Raw genomic sequence first — 17,298 nt, 5'->3', positions numbered from 1 at the left:
GCAGTCCAGTACTCGCCTAAGTTTGAAAATTCCTACCGAGTGATGAGCAAGTCTCTCACTCGGGGGCTTAGCTGCAGTCTAGTACTCGCCTAATTTTGAAAAATCGTACCGAGTGGTGAGCAACCCTCCCACTAGGGGGCCTAGCTGCAGTCGAGTACTCGCCTAAGTTTGAAAAATCCTACCGAGTGGTGAGCAACCCTCCCACTCGGGGGCTTAGCTGCAGTCCAGTACTCGCCTAAGTTTGAAAAATCCTACCGAGTGATGAGCAATCCTCCTACTCGGGGGCTTAGCTGGAGTCCAGTACTCACCTAAGTTTGAAAAATCCTACCGAGTGGTGAGCAACCCTCCCACTCGGGGGCTTAGCTGCAGTCCAGTACTCGCCTAAGTTCCAAAAATCCTACCAGGTGAAGAGCAAGCCTCTCACTCGGGGGCTTAGCTGCAGTCCATTACTCGCCTAAGTTTGAAAAATCCTACCGAGTGATGAGCAATCCTCCTACTCGGGGGCTTAGCTGCAGTCCAGTACTCACCAAAGTGTGAAAAATCCTACCGAGTGGTGAGCAACCCTCCCACTCGGGGGCTTAGCTGCAGTCCAGTACTCGCCTAAGTTCCAAAAATCCTACCAGGTGAAGAGCAAGCCTCTCACTCGGGGGCTTAGCTGCAGTCCAGTACTCGCCTAAGTTTGAAAAATCCTACCGAGTGATGAGCAATCCTCCTACTCGGGGGCTTAGCTCCAGTCCAGTACTCACCTAAGTTTGTAAAATCCTACCGAGTGGTGAGCAACCCTCCCACTCGGGGGCTTAGCTGCAGTCCAGTACTCGCCTAAGTTTGAAAAATCCTACCGAGTGGTGAGCAACCCTCCCACTCGGGGGCTTAGCTGCAGTCCAGTACTCGCCTAAGTTTGAAAAATCCTACCGAGTGGTGAGCAACCCTCCCACTCGGGGGCTTAGCTGCAGTCCAGTACTTGCCTAAGTTTGAAAAACCCTACCGAGTGATGAGCAAGCCTCTCACTCGGGGGCTTAGCTGCAGTCTAGTGCTCGCCTAAGTTCGAAAAATCCTACCGAGTGGTGAGCAACCCTCCCACTCGGGGGCTTAGCTGCAGTCCAGTACTCGCCTAAGTTTGAAAAATCCTACCGAGTGGTGAGCAGCCCTCCCACTCGGGGGCTTAGCTGCAGTCCAGTACTCGCCTAAGTTCGAAAAATCCTACCGGGTGATGAGCAAGCCTCTCACTCAGGGGCTTAGCTGCAGTCCAGTACTCGCCTAAGTTTGAAAAGTCCTACCGAGTGATGAGCAAGTCTCTCACTCGGGGGCTTAGCTGCAGTCCAGTACTCGCCTAAGTTTGAAAATTCCTACCGAGTGATGAGCAAGTCTCTCACTCGGGGGCTTAGCTGCAGTCTAGTACTCGCCTAATTTTGAAAAATCGTACCGAGTGGTGAGCAACCCTCCCACTAGGGGGCCTAGCTGCAGTCGAGTACTCGCCTAAGTTTGAAAAATCCTACCGAGTGGTGAGCAACCCTCCCACTCGGGGGCTTAGCTGCAGTCCAGTACTCGCCTAAGTTTGAAAAATCCTACCGAGTGATGAGCAATCCTCCTACTCGGGGGCTTAGCTGGAGTCCAGTACTCACCTAAGTTTGAAAAATCCTACCGAGTGGTGAGCAACCCTCCCACTCGGGGGCTTAGCTGCAGTCCAGTACTCGCCTAAGTTCCAAAAATCCTACCAGGTGAAGAGCAAGCCTCTCACTCGGGGGCTTAGCTGCAGTCCATTACTCGCCTAAGTTTGAAAAATCCTACCGAGTGATGAGCAATCCTCCTACTCGGGGGCTTAGCTGCAGTCCAGTACTCACCAAAGTGTGAAAAATCCTACCGAGTGGTGAGCAACCCTCCCACTCGGGGGCTTAGCTGCAGTCCAGTACTCGCCTAAGTTCCAAAAATCCTACCAGGTGAAGAGCAAGCCTCTCACTCGGGGGCTTACCTGCAGTCCAGTACTCGCCTAAGTTTGAAAAATCCTACCGAGTGGTGAGCAACCCTCCCACTCGGGGGCTTAGCTGCAGTCCAGTACTCGCCTAAGTTTGAAAAATCCTACCGAGTGGTGAGCAACCCTCCCACTCGGGTGCTTAGCTGCAGTCCAGTACTCGCCTAAGTTTGAAAAATCATACTGAGTGATGAGCAAGCCTCTCACTCGGGGGCTTAGCTGCAGTCCAGTGCTCGCCTAAGTTCGAAAAATCCGACCGAGTGGTGAGCAACCCTCCCACTCGGGGGCTTAGTTGTAGTCCAGTACTCGCCTAAGTTTGAAAAATCCTACCGAGTGGTGAGCAGCCCTCCCACTCGGGGGCTTACCTGCAGTCCAGTACTCGCCTAAGTTCGAAAAATCCTACCGGGTGAAGAGCAAGCCTCTCACTCAGGGGCTTAGCTGCAGTCCAGTACTCGCCTAAGTTTGAAAAGTCCTACCGAGTGATGAGCAAGTCTCTCACTCGGGGGCTTAGCTGCAGTCCAGTACTCGCCTAAGTTTGAAAATTCCTACCGAGTGATGAGCAAGTCTCTCACTCCGGGGCTTAGCTGCAGTCTAGTACTCGCCTAATTTTGAAAAATCGTACCGAGTGGTGAGCAACCCTCCCACTCGGGGGCCTAGCTGCAGTCGAGTACTCGCCTAAGTTTGAAAAATCCTACCGAGTGGTGAGCAACCCTCCCACTCGGGGGCTTAGCTGCAGTCCAGTACTCGCCTAAGTTTGAAAAATCCTACCGAGTGATGAGCAATCCTCCTACTCGGGGGCTTAGCTCCAGTCCAGTACTCACCTAAGTTTGAAAAATCCTACCGAGTGGTGAGCAACCCTCCCACTCGGGGGCTTAGCTGCAGTCCAGTACTCGCCTAAGTTCCAAAAATCCTACCAGGTGAAGAGCAAGCCTCTCACTCGGGGGCTTAGCTGCAGTCCAGTACTCGCCTAAGTTTGAAAAATCCTACCGAGTGGTGAGCAACCCTCCCACTCGGGGGCTTAGCTGCAGTCCAGTACTCGCCTAAGTTTGAAAAATCCTACCGAGTGGTGAGCAACCCTCCCACTCGGGGGCTTAGCTGCAGTCCAGTACTCGCCTAAGTTTGAAAAATCATACTGAGTGATGAGCAAGCCTCTCACTCGGGGGCTTAGCTGCAGTCCAGTGCTCGCCTAAGTTCGAAAAATCCTACCGAGTGGTGAGCAACCCTCCCACTCGGGGGCTTAGCTGAAGTCCAGTACTCGCCTAAGTTTGAAAAATCCTACCGAGTGGTGAGCAGCCCTCCCACTCGGGGGCTTAGCTGCAGTCCAGTACTCGCCTAAGTTCGAAAAATCCTACCGGGTGAAGAGCAAGCCTCTCACTCAGGGGCTTAGCTGCAGTCCAGTACTCGCCTAAGTTAGAAAAGTCCTACCGAGTGATGAGCAAGTCTCTCACTCGGGGGCTTAGCTGCAGTCCAGTACTCGCCTAAGTTTGAAAATTCCTACCGAGTGATGAGCAAGTCTCTCACTCGGGGGCTTAGCTGCAGTCTAGTACTCGCCTAATTTTGAAAAATCGTACCGAGTGGTGAGCAACCCTCCAACTAGGGGGCCTAGCTGCAGTCGAGTACTCGCCTATGTTTGAAAAATCCTACCGAGTGGTGAGCAACCCTCCCAGTCGGGGGCTTAGCTGCAGTCCAGTACTCGCCTAAGTTTGAAAAATCCTACCGAGTGATGAGCAATCCTCCTACTCGGGGGCTTAGCTGTAGTCCAGTACTCCCCTAAGTTTGAAAAATCCTACCGAGTGGTGAGCAACCCTCCCACTCGGGGGCTTAGCTGCAGTCCAGTACTCGCCTAAGTTTGAAAAGTCCTACCGCGTGGTGAGCAACCCACCCACTCGGGGGCCTAGCTGCAGTCGAGTACTCGCCTAAGTTTGAAAAATCGTACCGAGTGGTGAGCAACCCTCCCACTCGGGGGCCTAGCTGCAGTCGAGTACTCACCTAAGTTTGAAAAATCCTACCGAGTGGTGAGCAACCCTCCCACTCGGGGGCCTAGCTGCGGTCGAGTACTCGCCTAAGTTTGAAAAATCCTACCGAGTGGTGAGCAACCCTCCCACTCGGGGGCTTAGCTGCAGTCCAGTACTCGCCTAAGTTTGAAAAATCCTACCGAGTGATGAGCAATCCTCCTACTCGGGGGCTTAGCTGCAGTCCAGTACTCACCAAAGTTTGAAAAATCCTACCGAGTGGTGAGCAACCCTCCCACTCGGGGGCTTAGCTGCAGTCCAGTACTCGCCTAAGTTCCAAAAATCCTACCAGGTGAAGAGCAAGCCTCTCACTCGGGGGCTTAGCTGCAGTCCAGTACTCGCCTAAGTTTGAAAAATCCTACCGAGTGGTGAGCAACCCTCCCACTCGGGGGCTTAGCTGCAGTCCAGTACTCGCCTAATTTTGAAAAATCCAACCGAGTGGTGAGCAACCCTCCCACTCGGGGGCTTAGCTGCAGTCCAGTACTCACCTAAGTTTGAAAATTCATACTGAGTGATGAGCAAGCCTCTCACTCGGGGGCTTAGCTGCAGTCCATTGCTCGCCTAAGTTCGAAAAATCCGACCGAGTGGTGAGCAACCCTCCCACTCGGGGGCTTAGCTGTAGTCCAGTACTCGCCTAAGTTTGAAAAATCCTACCGAGTGGTGAGCAGCTCTCCCACTCGGGGGCTTAGCTGCAGTCCAGTACTCGCCTAAGTTCGAAAAATCCTACCGGGTGAAGAGCAAGCCTCTCACTCAGGGGCTTAGCTGCAGTCCAGTACTCGCCTAAGTTTGAAAAGTCCTACCGAGTGATGAGCAAGTCTCTCACTCGGGGGCTTAGCTGCAGTCCAGTACTCGCCTATGTTTGAAAATTCCTACCGAGTGATGAGCAAGTCTCTCACTCGGGGGCTTAGCTGCAGTCTAGTACTCGCCTAATTTTGAAAAATCGTACCGAGTGGTGAGCAACCCTCCAACTAGGGGGCCTAGCTGCAGTCGAGTACTCGCCTAAGTTTGAAAAATCCTACCGAGTGGTGAGCAACCCTCCCACTCGGGGGCTTAGCTGCAGTCCAGTACTCGCCTAAGTTTGAAAAATCATACTGAGTGATGAGCAAGCCTCTCACTCGGGGGCTTAGCTGCAGTCCAGTGCTCGCCTAAGTTCGAAAAAACCGACCGAGTGGTGAGCAACCCTCCCACTCGGGGGCTTAGCTGTAGTCCAGTACTCGCCTAAGTTTGAAAAATCCTACCGAGTGGTGAGCAGCCCTCCCACTCGGGGGCTTAGCTGCAGTCCAGTACTCGCCTAAGTTTGAAAAATCCTACCGAGTGGTGAGCAACCCTCCCAGTCGGGGGCTTAGCTGCAGTCCAGTACTCGCCTAAGTTTGAAAAATCCTACCGAGTGATGAGCAATCCTCCTACTCGGGGGCTTAGCTGTAGTCCAGTACTCACCTAAGTTTGAAAAATCCTACCGAGTGGTGAGCAACCCTCCCACTCGGGGGCTTAGCTGCAGTCCAGTACTCGCCTAAGTTTGAAAAGTCCTACCGCGTGGTGAGCAACCCACCCACTCGGGGGCCTAGCTGCAGTCGAGTACTCGCCTAAGTTTGAAAAATCGTACCGAGTGGTGAGCAACCCTCCCACTCGGGGGCCTAGCTGCAGTCGAGTACTCACCTAAGTTTGAAAAATCCTACCGAGTGGTGAGCAACCCTCCCACTCGGGGGCCTAGCTGCGGTCGAGTACTCGCCTAAGTTTGAAAAATCCTACCGAGTGGTGAGCAACCCTCCCACTCGGGGGCTTAGCTGCAGTCCAGTACTCGCCTAAGTTTGAAAAATCCTACCGAGTGATGAGCAATCCTCCTACTCGGGGGCTTAGCTGCAGTCCAGTACTCACCAAAGTTTGAAAAATCCTACCGAGTGGTGAGCAACCCTCCCACTCGGGGGCTTAGCTGCAGTCCAGTACTCGCCTAAGTTCCAAAAATCCTACCAGGTGAAGAGCAAGCCTCTCACTCGGGGGCTTAGCTGCAGTCCAGTACTCGCCTAAGTTTGAAAAATCCTACCGAGTGGTGAGCAACCCTCCCACTCGGGGGCTTAGCTGCAGTCCAGTACTCGCCTAATTTTGAAAAATCCTACCGAGTGGTGAGCAACCCTCCCACTCGGGGGCTTAGCTGCAGTCCAGTACTCACCTAAGTTTGAAAAATCATACTGAGTGATGAGCAAGCCTCTCACTCGGGGGCTTAGCTGCAGTCCAGTGCTCGCCTAAGTTCGAAAAATCCGACCGAGTGGTGAGCAACCCTCCCACTCGGGGGCTTAGCTGTAGTCCAGTACTCGCCTAAGTTTGAAAAATCCTACCGAGTGGTGAGCAGCTCTCCCACTCGGGGGCTTAGCTGCAGTCCAGTACTCGCCTAAGTTCGAAAAATCCTACCGGGTGAAGAGCAAGCCTCTCACTCAGGGGCTTAGCTGCAGTCCAGTACTCGCCTAAGTTTGAAAAGTCCTACCGAGTGATGAGCAAGTCTCTCACTCGGGGGCTTAGCTGCAGTCCAGTACTCGCCTATGTTTGAAAATTCCTACCGAGTGATGAGCAAGTCTCTCACTCGGGGGCTTAGCTGCAGTCTAGTACTCGCCTAATTTTGAAAAATCGTACCGAGTGGTGAGCAACCCTCCAACTAGGGGGCCTAGCTGCAGTCGAGTACTCGCCTAAGTTTGAAAAATCCTACCGAGTGGTGAGCAACCCTCCCACTCGGGGGCTTAGCTGCAGTCCAGTACTCGCCTAAGTTTGAAAAATCATACTGAGTGATGAGCAAGCCTCTCACTCGGGGGCTTAGCTGCAGTCCAGTGCTCGCCTAAGTTCGAAAAATCCGACCGAGTGGTGAGCAACCCTCCCACTCGGGGGCTTAGCTGTAGTCCAGTACTCGCCTAAGTTTGAAAAATCCTACCGAGTGGTGAGCAGCCCTCCCACTCGGGGGCTTAGCTGCAGTCCAGTACTCGCCTAAGTTCGAAAAATCCTACCGGGTGAAGAGCAAGCCTCTCACTCAGGGGCTTAGCTGCAGTCCAGTACTAGCCTAAGTTTGAAAAGTCCTACCGAGTGATGAGCAAGTCTCTCACTCGGGGGCTTAGCTGCAGTCCAGTACTCGTCTAAGTTTGAAAATTCCTACCGAGTGATGAGCAAGTCTCTCACTCGGGGGCTTAGCTGCAGTCTAGTACTCGCCTAATTTTGAAAAATCGTACCGAGTGGTGAGCAACCCTCCCACTCGGGGGCTTAGCTGCAGTCCAGTACTCGCCTAAGTTCCAAAAATCCTACCAGGTGAAGAGCAAGCCTCTCACTCGGGGGCTTAGCTGCAGTCCAGTACTCGCCTAAGTTTGAAAAATCCTACCGAGTGGTGAGCAACCCTCCCACTCGGGGGCTTAGCTGCAGTCCAGTACTCGCCTAAGTTTGAAAAATCCTACCGAGTGGTGAGCAACCCTCCCACTCGGGGGCTTAGCTGCAGTCCAGTACTCGCCTAAGTTTGAAGAATCATACTGAGTGATGAGCAAGCCTCTCACTCGGGGGCTTAGCTGCAGTCCAGTGCTCGCCTAAGTTCGAAAAATCCTACCGAGTGGTGAGCAACCCTCCCACTCGGGGGCTTAGCTGCAGTCCAGTACTCGCCTAATTTTGAAAAATCCTACCGAGTGGTGAGCAACCCTCCCACTCGGGGGCTTAGCTGCAGTCCAGTACTCACCTAAGTTTGAAAAATCATACTGAGTGATGAGCAAGCCTCTCACTCGGGGGCTTAGCTGCAGTCCAGTGCTCGCCTAAGTTCGAAAAATCCGACCGAGTGGTGAGCAACCCTCCCACTCGGGGGCTTAGCTGTAGTCCAGTACTCGCCTAAGTTTGAAAAATCCTACCGAGTGGTGAGCAGCTCTCCCACTCGGGGGCTTAGCTGCAGTCCAGTACTCGCCTAAGTTCGAAAAATCCTACCGGGTGAAGAGCAAGCCTCTCACTCAGGGGCTTAGCTGCAGTCCAGTACTCGCCTAAGTTTGAAAAGTCCTACCGAGTGATGAGCAAGTCTCTCACTCGGGGGCTTAGCTGCAGTCCAGTACTCGCCTATGTTTGAAAATTCCTACCGAGTGATGAGCAAGTCTCTCACTCGGGGGTTTAGCTGCAGTCTAGTACTCGCCTAATTTCGAAAAATCGTACCGAGTGGTGAGCAACCCTCCAACTAGGGGGCCTAGCTGCAGTCGAGTACTCGCCTAAGTTTGAAAAATCCTACCGAGTGGTGAGCAACCCTCCCACTCGGGGGCTTAGCTGCAGTCCAGTACTCGCCTAAGTTTGAAAAATCATACTGAGTGATGAGCAAGCCTCTCACTCGGGGGCTTAGCTGCAGTCCAGTGCTCGCCTAAGTTCGAAAAATCCGACCGAGTGGTGAGCAACCCTCCCACTCGGGGGCTTAGCTGTAGTCCAGTACTCGCCTAAGTTTGAAAAATCCTACCGAGTGGTGAGCAGCCCTCCCACTCGGGGGCTTAGCTGCAGTCCAGTACTCGCCTAAGTTCGAAAAATCCTACCGGGTGAAGAGCAAGCCTCTCACTCAGGGGCTTAGCTGCAGTCCAGTACTAGCCTAAGTTTGAAAAGTCCTACCGAGTGATGAGCAAGTCTCTCACTCGGGGGCTTAGCTGCAGTCCAGTACTCGTCTAAGTTTGAAAATTCCTACCGAGTGATGAGCAAGTCTCTCACTCGGGGGCTTAGCTGCAGTCTAGTACTCGCCTAATTTTGAAAAATCGTACCGAGTGGTGAGCAACCCTCCAACTCGGGGGCTTAGCTGCAGTCCAGTACTCGCCTAAGTTCCAAAAATCCTACCAGGTGAAGAGCAAGCCTCTCACTCGGGGGCTTAGCTGCAGTCCAGTACTCGCCTAAGTTTGAAAAATCCTACCGAGTGGTGAGCAACCCTCCCACTCGGGGGCTTAGCTGCAGTCCAGTACTCGCCTAAGTTTGAAAAATCCTACCGAGTGGTGAGCAACCCTCCCACTCGGGGGCTTAGCTGCAGTCCAGTACTCGCCTAAGTTTGAAGAATCATACTGAGTGATGAGCAAGCCTCTCACTCAGGGGCTTAGCTGCAGTCCAGTGCTCGCCTAAGTTCGAAAAATCCTACCGAGTGGTGAGCAACCCTCCCACTCGGGGGCTTAGCTGCAGTCCAGTACTCGCCTAAGTTTGAAAAATCCTACCGAGTGGTGAGCAGCCCTCCCACTCGGGGGCTTAGCTGCAGTCCAGTACTCGCCTAAGTTCGAAAAATCCTACCGGGTGAAGAGCAAGCCTCTCACTCAGGGGCTTAGCTGCAGTCCAGTACTCGCCTAAGTTTGAAAAGTCCTACCGAGTGATGAGCAAGTCTCTCACTCGGGGGCTTAGCTGCAGTCCAGTACTCGCCTAAGTTTGAAAATTCCTACCGAGTGATGAGCAAGTCTCTCACTCGGGGGCTTAGCTGCAGTCTAGTACTCGCCTAGTTTTGAAAAATCGTACCGAGTGGTGAGCAACCCTCCAACTAAGGGGCCTAGCTGCAGTCGAGTACTCGCCTAAGTTTGAAAAATCCTACCGAGTGGTGAGCAACCCTCCCACTCGGGGGCTTAGCTGCAGTCCAGTACTCGCCTAAGTTTGAAAAATCATACTGAGTGATGAGCAAGCCTCTCACTCGGGGGCTTAGCTGCAGTCCAGTGCTCGCCTAAGTTCGAAAAATCCGACCGAGTGGTGAGCAACCCTCCCACTCGGGGGCTTAGCTGTAGTCCAGTACTCGCCTAAGTTTGAAAAATCCTACCGAGTGGTGACCAGCCCTCCCACTCGGGGGCTTAGCTGCAGTCCAGTACTCGCCTAAGTTCGAAAAATCCTACCGGGTGAAGAGCAAGCCTCTCACTCAGGGGCTTAGCTACAGTCCAGTACTCGCCTAAGTTTGAAAAGTCCTACCGAGTGATGAGCAAGTCTCTCACTCGGGGGCTTAGCTGCAGTCCAGTACTCGTCTAAGTTTGAAAATTCCTACCGAGTGATGAGCAAGTCTCTCACTCGGGGGCTTAGCTGCAGTCTAGTACTCGCCTAATTTTGAAAAATCGTACCGAGTGGTGAGCAACCCTCCCACTCGGGGGCCTAGCTGCAGTCGAGTACTCGCCTAAGTTTGAAAAATGCTACCGAGTGGTGAGCAACCCTCCCACTCGGGGGCCTAGCTGCAGTCGAGTACTCGCCTAAGTTTGAAAAATCCTACCGAGTGGTGAGCAACCCTTCCACTCGGGGGCTTAGCTGCAGTCCAGTACTCGCCTAAGTTTGAAAAATCCTACCGAGTGATGAGCAATCCTCCTACTCGGGGGCTTAGCTGCAGTCCAGTACTCACCTAAGTTTGAAAAATCCTACCGAGTGGTGAGCAACCCTCCCACTCGGGGGCTTAGCTGCAGTCCAGTACTCGCCTAAGTTCCAAAAATCCTACCAGGTGAAGAGCAAGCCTCTCACTCGGGGGCTTAGCTTCAGTCCAGTACTCGCCTAAGTTTGAAAAATCCTACCGAGTGGTGAGCAACCCTCCCACTCGGGGGCTTAGCTGCAGTCCAGTACTCGCCTAAGTTTGAAAAATCCTACCGAGTGGTGAGCAACCCTCCCACTCGGGGGCTTAGCTGCAGTCCAGTACTCGCCTAAGTTTGAAAAATCATACTGAGTGATGAGCAAGCCTCTCACTCGGGGGCTTAGCTGCAGTCCAGTGCTCGCCTAAGTTCGAAAAATCCTACTGAGTGGTGAGCAACCCTCCCACTCGGGGGCTTAGCTGCAGTCCAGTACTCGCCTAAGTTTGAAAAATCCTACCGAGTGGTGAGCAGCCCTCCCACTCGGGGGCTTAGCTGCAGTCCAGTACTCGCCTAAGATCGAAAAATCCTACCGGGTGAAGAGCAAGCCTCTCACTCAGGGGCTTAGCTGCAGTCCAGTACTCGCCTAAGTTTGAAAAGTCCTACCGAGTGATGAGCAAGTCTCTCACTCGGGGGCTTAGCTGCAGTCCAGTACTCGCCTAAGTTTGAAAATTCCTACCGAGTGATGAGCAAGTCTCTCATTCGGGGGCTTAGCTGCAGTCTAGTACTCGCCTAATTTTGAAAAATCGTACCGAGTGGTGAGCAACCCTCCAACTAGGGGGCCTAGCTGCAGTCGAGTACTCGCCTAAGTTTGAAAAATCCTACCGAGTGGTGAGCAACCCTCCCACTCGGGGGCTTAGCTGCAGTCCAGTACTCGCCTAAGTTTGAAAAATCCTACCGAGTGATGAGCAATCCTCCTACTCGGGGGCTTAGCTGTAGTCCAGTACTCACCTAAGTTTGAAAAATCCTACCGAGTGGTGAGCAACCCTCCCACTCGGGGGCTTAGCTGCAGTCCAGTACTCGCCTAAGTTTGAAAAGTCCTACCGCGTGGTGAGCAACCCACCCACTCGGGGGCCTAGCTGCAGTCGAGTACTCGCCTAAGTTTGAAAAATCGTACCGAGTGGTGAGCAACCCTCCCACTCGGGGGCCTAGCTGCAGTCGAGTACTCCCCTAAGTTTGAAAAATCCTACCGAGTGGTGAGCAACCCTCCCAATCGGGGGCCTAGCTGCGGTCGAGTACTCGCCTAAGTTTGAAAAATCCTACCGAGTGGTGAGCAACCCTCCCACTCGGGGGCTTAGCTGCAGTCCAGTACTCGCCTAAGTTTGAAAAATCCTACCGAGTGATGAGCAATCCTCCTACTCGGGGGCTTAGCTGCAGTCCAGTACTCACCAAAGTTTGAAAAATCCTACCGAGTGGTGAGCAACCCTCCCACTCGGGGGCTTAGCTGCAGTCCAGTACTCGCCTAAGTTCCAAAAATCCTACCAGGTGAAGAGCAAGCCTCTCACTCGGGGGCTTAGCTGCAGTCCAGTACTCGCCTAAGTTTGAAAAATCCTACCGAGTGGTGAGCAACCCTCCCACTCGGGGGCTTAGCTGCAGTCCAGTACTCGCCTAATTTTGAAAAATCCTACCGAGTGGTGAGCAACCCTCCCACTCGGGGGCTTAGCTGCAGTCCAGTACTCGCCTAAGTTTGAAAAATCATACTGAGTGATGAGCAAGCCTCTCACTCGGGGGCTTAGCTGCAGTCCAGTGCTCGCCTAAGTTCGAAAAATCCTACTGAGTGGTGAGCAACCCTCCCACTCGGGGGCTTAGCTGCAGTCCAGTACTCGCCTAAGTTTGAAAAATCCTACCGAGTGGTGAGCAGCCCTCCCACTCGGGGGCTTAGCTGCAGTCCAGTACTCGCCTAAGATCGAAAAATCCTACCGGGTGAAGAGCAAGCCTCTCACTCAGGGGCTTAGCTGCAGTCCAGTACTCGCCTAAGTTTGAAAAGTCCTACCGAGTGATGAGCAAGTCTCTCACTCGGGGGCTTAGCTGCAGTCCAGTACTCGCCTAAGTTTGAAAATTCCTACCGAGTGATGAGCAAGTCTCTCATTCGGGGGCTTAGCTGCAGTCTAGTACTCGCCTAATTTTGAAAAATCGTACCGAGTGGTGAGCAACCCTCCAACTAGGGGGCCTAGCTGCAGTCGAGTACTCGCCTAAGTTTGAAAAATCCTACCGAGTGGTGAGCAACCCTCCCACTCGGGGGCTTAGCTGCAGTCCAGTACTCGCCTAAGTTTGAAAAATCCTACCGAGTGATGAGCAATCCTCCTACTCGGGGGCTTAGCTGTAGTCCAGTACTCACCTAAGTTTGAAAAATCCTACCGAGTGGTGAGCAACCCTCCCACTCGGGGGCTTAGCTGCAGTCCAGTACTCGCCTAAGTTTGAAAAGTCCTACCGCGTGGTGAGCAACCCACCCACTCGGGGGCCTAGCTGCAGTCGAGTACTCGCCTAAGTTTGAAAAATCGTACCGAGTGGTGAGCAACCCTCCCACTCGGGGGCCTAGCTGCAGTCGAGTACTCCCCTAAGTTTGAAAAATCCTACCGAGTGGTGAGCAACCCTCCCAATCGGGGGCCTAGCTGCGGTCGAGTACTCGCCTAAGTTTGAAAAATCCTACCGAGTGGTGAGCAACCCTCCCACTCGGGGGCTTAGCTGCAGTCCAGTACTCGCCTAAGTTTGAAAAATCCTACCGAGTGATGAGCAATCCTCCTACTCGGGGGCTTAGCTGCAGTCCAGTACTCACCAAAGTTTGAAAAATCCTACCGAGTGGTGAGCAACCCTCCCACTCGGGGGCTTAGCTGCAGTCCAGTACTCGCCTAAGTTCCAAAAATCCTACCAGGTGAAGAGCAAGCCTCTCACTCGGGGGCTTAGCTGCAGTCCAGTACTCGCCTAAGTTTGAAAAATCCTACCGAGTGGTGAGCAACCCTCCCACTCGGGGGCTTAGCTGCAGTCCAGTACTCGCCTAATTTTGAAAAATCCTACCGAGTGGTGAGCAACCCTCCCACTCGGGGGCTTAGCTGCACTCCAGTACTCACCTAAGTTTGAAAAATCATACTGAGTGATGAGCAAGCCTCTCACTCGGGGGCTTAGCTGCAGTCCAGTGCTCGCCTAAGTTCGAAAAATCCGACCGAGTGGTGAGCAACCCTCCCACTCGGGGGCTTAGTTGTAGTCCAGTACTCGCCTAAGTTTGAAAAATCCTACCGAGTGGTGAGCAGCCCTCCCACTCGGGGGCTTAGCTGCAGTCCAGTACTCGCCTAAGTTCGAAAAATCCTACCGGGTGAAGAGCAAGCCTCTCACTCAGGGGCTTAGCTGCAGTCCAGTACTCGCCTAAGTTTGAAAAGTCCTACCGGGTGATGAGCAAGTCTCTCACTCGGGGGCTTAGCTGCAGTCCAGTACTCGCCAAAGTTTGAAAAATCCTACCGAGTGGTGAGCAACCCTCCCACTCGGGGGCTTAGCTGCAGTCCAGTACTCGCCTAAGTTCCAAAAATCCTACCAGGTGAAGAGCAAGCCTCTCACTCGGGGGCTTAGCTGCAGTCCAGTACTCGCCTAAGTTTGAAAAATCCTACCGAGTGGTGAGCAACCCTCCCACTCGGGGGCTTAGCTGCAGTCCAGTACTCGCCTAATTTTGAAAAATCCTACCGAGTGGTGAGCAACCCTCCCACTCGGGGGCTTAGCTGCACTCCAGTACTCACCTAAGTTTGAAAAATCATACTGAGTGATGAGCAAGCCTCTCACTCGGGGGCTTAGCTGCAGTCCAGTGCTCGCCTAAGTTCGAAAAATCCGACCGAGTGGTGAGCAACCCTCCCACTCGGGGGCTTAGTTGTAGTCCAGTACTCGCCTAAGTTTGAAAAATCCTACCGAGTGGTGAGCAGCCCTCCCACTCGGGGGCTTAGCTGCAGTCCAGTACTCGCCTAAGTTCGAAAAATCCTACCGGGTGAAGAGCAAGCCTCTCACTCAGGGGCTTAGCTGCAGTCCAGTACTCGCCTAAGTTTGAAAAGTCCTACCGAGTGATGAGCAAGTCTCTCACTCGGGGGCTTAGCTGCAGTCCAGTACTCGCCTAAGTTTGAAAATTCCTACCGAGTGATGAGCAAGTCTCTCACTCGGGGGCTTAGCTGCAGTCTAGTACTCGCCTAATTTTGAAAAATCGTACCGAGTGGTGAGCAACCCTCCAACTAGGGGGCCTAGCTGCAGTCGAGTACTCGCCTAAGTTTGAAAAATCCTACCGAGTGGTGAGCAACCCTCCCACTCGGGGGCTTAGCTGCAGTCCAGTACTCGCCTAAGTTTGAAAAATCATACTGAGTGATGAGCAAGCCTCTCACTCGGGGGCTTAGCTGCAGTCCAGTGCTCGCCTAAGTTCGAAAAATCCGACCGAGTGGTGAGCAACCCTCCCACTCGGGGGCTTAGCTGTAGTCCAGTACTCGCCTAAGTTTGAAAAATCCTACCGAGTGGTGAGCAGCCCTCCCACTCGGGGGCTTAGCTGCAGTCCAGTACTCGCCTAAGTTCGAAAAATCCTACCGGGTGAAGAGCAAGCCTCTCACTCAGGGGCTTAGCTGCAGTCCAGTACTCGCCTAAGTTTGAAAAGTCCTACCGAGTGATGAGCAAGTCTCTCACTCGGGGGCTTAGCTGCAGTCCAGTACTCGTCTAAGTTTGAAAATTCCTACCGAGTGATAAGCAAGTCTCTCACTCGGGGGCTTAGCTGCAGTCTAGTACTCGCCTAATTTTGAAAAATCGTACCGAGTGGTGAGCAACCCTCCCACTCGGGGGCCTAGCTGCAGTCGAGTACTCGCCTAAGTTTGAAAAATCCTACCGAGTGGTGAGCAACCCTCCCACTCGGGGGCCTAGCTGCAGTCGAGTACTCGCCTAAGTTTGAAAAATCCTACCGAGTGGTGAGCAACCCTCCCACTCGGGGGCCTAGCTGCAGTCGAGTACTCGCCTAAGTTTGAAAAATCCTACCGAGTGGTGAGCAACCCTCCCACTCGGGGGCTTAGCTGCAGTCCAGTACTCGCCTAACTTTGAAAAATCCTACCGAGTGATGAGCAATCCTCCTACTCGGGGGCTTAGCTGCAGTCCAGTACTCACCTAAGTTTGAAAAATCCTACCGAGTGGTGAGCAACACTCCCACTCGGGGGCTTAGCTGCAGTCCAGTACTCGCCTAAGTTCCAAAAATCCTACCAGGTGAAGAGCAAGCCTCTCACTCGGGGGCTTAGCTTCAGTCCAGTACTCGCCTAAGTTTGAAAAATCCTACCGAGTGGTGAGCAACCCTCCCACTCGGGGGCTTAGCTGCAGTCCAGTACTCGCCTAAGTTTGAAAAATCCTACCGAGTGGTGAGCAACCCTCCCACTCGGGGGCTTAGCTGCAGTCCAGTACTCGCCTAAGTTTGAAAAATCATACTGAGTGATGAGCAAGCCTCTCACTCGGGGGCTTAGCTGCAGTCCAGTGCTCGCCTAAGTTCGAAAAATCCTACCGAGTGGTGAGCAACCCTCCCACTCGGGGGCTTAGCTGCAGTCCAGTACTCGCCTAAGTTTGAAAAATCCTACCGAGTGGTGAGCAGCCCTCCCACTCGGGGGCTTAGCTGCAGTCCAGTACTCGCCTAAGTTCGAAAAATCCTACCGGGTGAAGAGCAAGCCTCTCACTCAGGGGCTTAGCTGCAGTGCAGTACTCGCCTAAGTTTGAAAAGTCCTACCGAGTGATGAGCAAGTCTCTCACTCGGGGGCTTAGCTGCAGTCCAGTACTCGTCTAAGTTTGAAAATTCCTACCGAGTGATAAGCAAGTCTCTCACTCGGGGGCTTAGCTGCAGTCTAGTACTCGCCTAATTTTGAAAAATCGTACCGAGTGGTGAGCAACCCTCCCACTCGGGGGCCTAGCTGCAGTCGAGTACTCGCCTAAGTTTGAAAAATCCTACCGAGTGGTGAGCAACCCTCCCACTCGGGGGCCTAGCTGCAGTCGAGTACTCGCCTAAGTTTGAAAAATCCTACCGAGTGGTGAGCAACCCTCCCACTCGGGGGCCTAGCTGCAGTCGAGTACTCGCCTAAGTTTGAAAAATCCTACCGAGTGGTGAGCAACCCTCCCACTCGGGGGCTTAGCTGCAGTCCAGTACTCGCCTAACTTTGAAAAATCCTACCGAGTGATGAGCAATCCTCCTACTCGGGGGCTTAGCTGCAGTCCAGTACTCACCTAAGTTTGAAAAATCCTACCGAGTGGTGAGCAACACTCCCACTCGGGGGCTTAGCTGCAGTCCAGTACTCGCCTAAGTTCCAAAAATCCTACCAGGTGAAGAGCAAGCCTCTCACTCGGGGGCTTAGCTTCAGTCCAGTACTCGCCTAAGTTTGAAAAATCCTACCGAGTGGTGAGCAACCCTCCCACTCGGGGGCTTAGCTGCAGTCCAGTACTCGCCTAAGTTTGAAAAATCCTACCGAGTGGTGAGCAACCCTCCCACTCGGGGGCTTAGCTGCAGTCCAGTACTCGCCTAAGTTTGAAAAATCATACTGAGTGATGAGCAAGCCTCTCACTCGGGGGCTTAGCTGCAGTCCAGTGCTCGCCTAAGTTCGAAAAATCCTACCGAGTGGTGAGCAACCCTCCCACTCGGGGGCTTAGCTGCAGTCCAGTACTCGCCTAAGTTTGAAAAATCCTACCGAGTGGTGAGCAGCCCTCCCACTCGGGGGCTTAGCTGCAGTCCAGTACTCGCCTAAGTTCGAAAAATCCTACCGGGTGAAGAGCAAGCCTCTCACTCAGGGGCTTAGCTGCAGTCCAGTACTCGCCTAAGTTTGAAAAGTCCTACCGAGTGATGAGCAAGTCTCTCACTCGGGGGCTTAGCTGCAGTCTAGTACTCGCCTAATTTTGAAAAATCGTACCGAGTGGTGAGCAACCCTCCAACTAGGGGGCCTAGCTGCAGTCGAGTACTCGCCTAAGTTTGAAAAATCCTACCGAGTGGTGAGCAACCCTCCCACTCGGGGGCTTA

The sequence above is a fragment of the Aegilops tauschii genome, chromosome 1 (genome assembly GCF_002575655.3).
Source record: "Aegilops tauschii subsp. strangulata cultivar AL8/78 chromosome 1, Aet v6.0, whole genome shotgun sequence".
In the NCBI taxonomy this organism is placed as follows: domain Eukaryota; kingdom Viridiplantae; phylum Streptophyta; class Magnoliopsida; order Poales; family Poaceae; genus Aegilops; species Aegilops tauschii.
Note: the sequence above shows the minus strand (reverse complement) of the source record.